Here is a 6000-nt window from a genome sequence, read left to right on the forward strand (position 1 = left end):
ATCTACCATACCCACGTATGAGAAAATAGATCTCATTTTAGAAATAAGAAGATGTTCCTCATACTAGTACTTCAAAAATCTCTAATAATTTCAATACCCCGGAGTCTCTTGAAGCAGAGTTGCGATTAAAGTAGAGAGATTGAGACAATGGTTGTTGTTAGTAACTTCGAAGGCTTTAAAAAGTCAAAATGCACTTCCAAGAGAGAGCCTATGTACAGACTGAAATCATTTACACGCTGTTCTTAGACTTCATGTCTTATTCACTATTTGAATAGGGACTTAACAATAACTGAAAAAAATAACAAAGCTAGCTTCTAGATCTTACTCAGAAGAAAACCCCCCAAAATCAATGACAGATGCCTGAGTTCTTCAAAACCAAGGAGAAACTAGTATTGAGAGAGAGAGAGACAGAGACAGAGGAGGTAGTACCTTAACTTTAAGATCTAAAGCAGCTCTCATGAAATTTTCAGCAGTTTTCAAATAGGGGCAAGGGAGAAGGTTGGCGAGGGAATCCCTTGTTTCTACCACGAAATCCGGCATTTTGTTGGGGAAGAAGCGATCTTCCATCTTTCAGAAAAAATATCCCTATTCGGTCTGGGTTTTGGAGTTGAAGAAGAGCGGGGAGGGAAATGATGTTTTTTAACAGAATGGAAAAGGGGAAATAGAAGGACATTTTGGTTAAGCTAAAAATGAAGGTTGTGGAGTTTTTTTTGGGTACCAATCCTCGAAACTACAATCGAAAGGTCCAAAAAAGACAAGACCAACAAGGCAGCCAGCCAAGCTAAAAATGAAGGTTATTTTTGTCTTTTCAAACATATAGTTTGGGACAAAGGCTTTTTTGAGTTGAGTTGAGTTGAGTTGAGTTGAGTTGAGTCGAGTTGAGTTGAGTATTTTTGTCCTTTCAAACATATAGGGGCATTTTGATTTTTTTTCCTGACGTAAACTCACCTGCCGTAGGTGTTTCCGTTAAGTAATTGACGGTGTGCCTGTTCTTTGCAATATTCACCCGTACCACATGTCTCCTTATACAAAACCTTAAATCACGTGTCTTCCTGGGCAAAATCCCCAAACCTTATGTTGTCTTTTTCAAAGACCTACACTTACAACTTGTTTCTTTTTTAGGAGCCTTCACTCTTTTTTTTAGGTTTTTCCTTCAAGATGCAATGGATCTTTGAGTCATTTTCAAAGAGAGAAACTTGGATAAATTTTGTGTCTGGATGGGCTCTGAAATGCTGTAGATGAACCTTCATTGTTATGTTCTTTGAATGACAATATTGTGTGAGCTAATACTACGATGGAGTATCTAAGGAATTCAGGATATGCTTCAAATCAGTCTATCATCTCATCTACAGAAGTCTGAAAGTTTCTATATACAAATCCAATTATTTATTCCTCCAATACTTTCCCTTTTTTTGAGGATTTTGGGAAGGAACAAACATCTGGATATTATTCTCCAACCTGATGTATTTGCTTATTATCAAGATTCGTTGACAACCCCAGATCTTTCTCAAGCAAGAGATTTCCTGCGTTGAATATAGTTGAGTTTGTGGTAATGATCTATGAGTTCATCTCCTCAATAAACACTTCCAAACAACTAATGGCACTCCATTATTTAACAACTCCATGTGTATTGGGGAGGGAAAGTGCTTTCTTCTTCCCTTTTCAACACTTAACCATCCGTTTGCAATATGCTGATGATACCATATTTGTTCAGCTCCTCATTTTTTAAGACACAATATTTCTTAAATAATCCTTTAGTTTGGGCTGATTTCATACTAAGCTGATATTTTTTCTTAGTCAAGCATAATGTTTCTTAATTAACAGCACTTATCGCTTCAAGTTCTGGTTCATAATCAATTTTGGGTGCATAATATCTCTGATTCTTAACTGAATACAGTATGGCAGTTGCCTGTTTGTGTACTTATAATCATGCCTCATAGCTTAGAATCTACTGAACAAAGAAAATTAGCCTCTGATATTTAGTTCGAAAGGAACATTTTGTTCATCCTTTGGATAACTGTATTTCTATTGCATGCATTTCAGGTTGAGGCTTAGTTTCTTAACCTTGAAGTCAAAGGTTCGATCCTAGCTTACCAACACAAAAAAAATACTTAGCTGTGCTTGCTGACTCTATATATCTAATGTTGGAAGCATTGCTGTCCTTTAGACAGTTCTGAAATTATGTGATTGAATAATTGTACCATCATAAATAACAAAGTACCGAAGTAAAATTTGATCTTCTCATAGAATTTATTTGTGCATTTTTTATCCGACTCATTAAATGTGATCAAATAGCAATAAGTAATTACAAATTGCACATTGAACACTATTCAAGTGGACGAAACTTTTGTCATAATTGAATTTTCTATATCATTTGTTTTAATGTCTTTGTCTTTTAAATTTCTTTCGTTACACACAAGATGTGTTCCATATCTTATATGTAATCAAAAGTAGCATATACTGAATATTAGTCAATCTGATTGTGGGAGATGCAAACTTTGGACACCATCCTGCTGCTGAGTTACTCAACAAATTAACAAAACTTGTACTTCCTATTCCTGAAGCTTGCCTTGTCTTTCTCATTGAATAAATCATACCCATAATTTGAGCAATTCCTGTGATGTGAAAGGCAGACCCAATTTGGACCACATTCTCTTTTTTTTTGTGTGCAACATATTATTCTGGAGTTTTAATATTATGAATGAATTTGGCAGTCAATTTACTCAATCTTCTTGATTGTAGGATCCAGTCCTCTGCAGTGTGACTGTGGGTGTTTCCCATTTTGAGAGATGTGCTCTTTGGGTTAAAGTCTTGTATTATCCATTCTATGGCAGCGGCAGTGTAGGAGACTATGGTGAGGGAGACTATACAGAGGATGATCCCACTCAAGTCATGAGACAAAAAAGAAGCTCAAGGCCAGAACTCGGAGAACCCGTGGTTTTGAGATGTCAACCATATAAGATTCCTCTTACTGACCTTCTTTTGCCTCACAAATGCTCACCTGTTGAATATTTCCATTTATGGCCAAGTTTACCGGCTATAGTTGAGTACACAGGTGCATATACTAATGAAGGAAGTGGTTTCCAGGCTACTGCTACACAGCAAAGTGGGGCTTCTCCCTTCCTCAGTGGATTGAAATCATTGTCATCTAAGCCTTTCCATCGCGTTTGCTTACACATCCTCAGGACGGTTGCAGGATTTCAAGTAAGTTTTTGGTTTTGTTAATTACGGATGCTTGAAGCGTATTTAATGTGTTCACCTTTTGATTTTCACTCTTAGAAACTGTTTCCACCATGTGACTTCTGTTAGGATTTTCTGACTTCCCTTAAATTTAGGTGAGATTTTTCTGGAATATTTAACACAGAATGAAGCTTTTGTTGGGATTATTCTTTGCGGGAAATGTGTAAGATGTTTTGTAGAATTATACTTTCAAAAAATGGACAATGGGCTTTGTCATTTCCACGTAATAAAATATGATGAAATAATGTCTTATGGCGTAATAAAGCCTTTTGCATCACAAGATAATCATAAATGCCAATTGATATAGTTCTACAATATACAACAACAATTTTGATAAAAAAAACATGACACTGGTAAATATTTATCTAACCTGAAGGAGGGGCATGTTCCATCATTTCATCTCGTGACCATAGTAAGTACAATTTGTAAGTTCTCCAACAATTTGTAAGTTCTCCAACCATAGAGCCTCTTTTATCTAACCTGAAGAGTGTATTTCCCTTAGAAGAGTGTAAAAAGTTGAAGTGTGTGAGTAGGAAAGAGAAGGGATGAAAGATGTAAGTGAAGGTAGAGGAGAATTTTGTGGGAAAAGGGGTATATATAGGTTTAATGGCTTGTATTTGTGAAAATGACGAAAAGACCCTTCCCAACAGCTATAAAACGGCTATATAAACGGTCACAAAATGGGGCTAAAACAGTCCTCAACTCAACAAAGCCTTTGTCCCAAACTAGTTGGGGTCGGCTAAATGAATCCTTTAGCAAAATTTCATGAAGAAGGTGAAAGGAATCTACCCGGCTCTAGTCCCGGCTCTACTTGGGTTCTTCTACGTGGCTCATTTTCTTCCATTCTATCCTATCCAAGGTCATGTTCTCTGTTATGTTCCTAGCTATCAAGTCTTTCCTCACTATTTCTACCCAAGTTGTTTACGGTTTGCCCCTACCTCTCTTTACTCCATGGCACGAGTCGCCTCTTCTCACCGGAGCATCCAAAAGGCCTACACTGGATATGTCCAAACCATCTTAAGCGGTGCTCTATCATCTTCTCCTCAATTGGTGCCACCCCCACCTTTTTACAAATGTCTTCATTTTTATTTTTGTCTAACCTTGTGCGGCCGTACATCCATCTAAGCATTCGCATTCTAGTAAAAGAACAAAATATAACCGTTCAGGGGCATTCTAGTAAATTCTGGGGGGGAAAGTTGAAAACTAGCCATCATGGGCAGTTTCGGACGAAATCTGGAATTTCATCCATTTCGGAAGAAATTCGAAATTTCAAAAAATTTCGTCAGAAATTACCGAAATTTCAACCGTAACGAAATTTTGGGAATTTCATTCTGGTTTTCGAACGAAACTTTCGGACGAAACGAAGCGATTTTTACGACTAAGATCTTGCCTAATTGGGCCTGAGCAAAGTGTGCAAGCTCCATAAAGGCCTTGGATTCACAAGAACAAGGTAGTACCTTCAACTCTCCTTAAGTGCATCAAGTATGTCAATGTGACCGGCATAAAAAAGGTTGATGCTGATAAAAGACCATCTGCATGGTTAGAGGCTTGTTGCGAAATTGCGAAAAATGCAGTTTTTTTTTTTTTGGTCAAAAACTCAATACAGTTGCTCATATGCTCTTCAGAGTACTAAGAATTGTTTACTAATCCTACTCTTTATCTTTTGATTCATTTCTGTTCCATTAATCTCACCTCCTTTTCGATCTTCTTATAAATAGCTGTGCTTTGCTGCAAAAACATGGTATGCTGGCTTTGTGGGCATGATGATATTTGGTGCAAGTGAAGTGAGCAGAAATGTAGATCTGGGCGATGAAACAACCACCATGATGTGTAAATTTGTTGTCAGGGCTTCCGATGCATCAATCGTAAACTAAATAGGATCGGATTTACAAGGATGGTTGGATGATATAACTGATGGAAATGTGGAATACATGCCGGAAGACGAAGTGAAGGTTGCAGTTGCAGAGAGGCTGAGAATTTCAATGGAACGCATAGCATTACTGAAAGCAGCCCAACCGCCACCCCAACCTCCAAAAGAAGAAGAAGATGAAGAAGAAGAAGAAGAAGAAGAAGAAACGGAAGCCGAGGATGAGGACAAAGAGGAGAAGAAAGAGGAGAATAAAGATGGTAAACCAAAGGGGCCTATGACCCTTTCGACTCTGACTGCGGAGGAGGTGGAGCACCGAGCTCTTAAGGCGGCTGTACTTCAGGAGTGCATATGTTATGCAAGGAAAAGCCTGTCAAAGTTGCTTGATTCTACATTTTCTTCATAGGTTGACTTATTTGATAGGATCAAACTACCTATCAAGGGCAACCTGCAGGAAAAAAAGATCAAACGAGCAAACTCCCACAATTTTAAGAGGGGAAGGGATTCCTCTGGTGCAGATGCACAATATTAAAATAACTCTTTTCTGTTTATTCCCACAAGCAATTTCCAATACATATTCATTATTGTCTCTTTAAGAAACCAACTAAGAAAAGGACTCTTCCTAAAGTAGAACAACCTAAGAAAAGGACTCTTTCTAAACTAGGACTCCTAGGAAATAAAACTAAATCTTCTAACAAAAGAAACTACTAATCTGATGGAGAGAAAATAGGAAGAGAAAAGTGAGCCGTAACATCACCCTCCCCTGAAAACGCGCCTTGGCCTCAAGGTGTAAAGTTAGGAAAACGTTGTTGTATGTTGTACTAAAGCTCCCAGGTAGCTTCTTCCTTAGGCATATTAGTCCATTTAATCAGAACTTCAGTGACAACCCTATT

At 37.8% G+C, this 6000-nt stretch overlaps 1 pseudogene across 1 annotated transcript in view; it reads left to right on the forward strand.

The window, feature by feature from the left end:
- The window catches only part of LOC143891105 (protein TPLATE-like), a 29577-nt pseudogene extending 24083 nt beyond the window's left edge, over positions 1-5494 (forward strand). The window contains exons 7-8 of the transcript XR_013255280.1: positions 2743-3204; positions 4959-5494. The product of XR_013255280.1 is annotated as a protein TPLATE-like (transcript). The remainder of the gene's footprint in view (positions 1-2742; positions 3205-4958) is intronic.
- Positions 5495-6000: the final 506 nt, after the last annotated feature.

The sequence above is a fragment of the Tasmannia lanceolata genome, unplaced genomic scaffold (assembly GCF_043159265.1).
Source record: "Tasmannia lanceolata isolate RefF3 unplaced genomic scaffold, GAP_Taslan_0.1 ptg000013l, whole genome shotgun sequence".
NCBI lineage: Eukaryota > Viridiplantae > Streptophyta > Magnoliopsida > Canellales > Winteraceae > Tasmannia > Tasmannia lanceolata.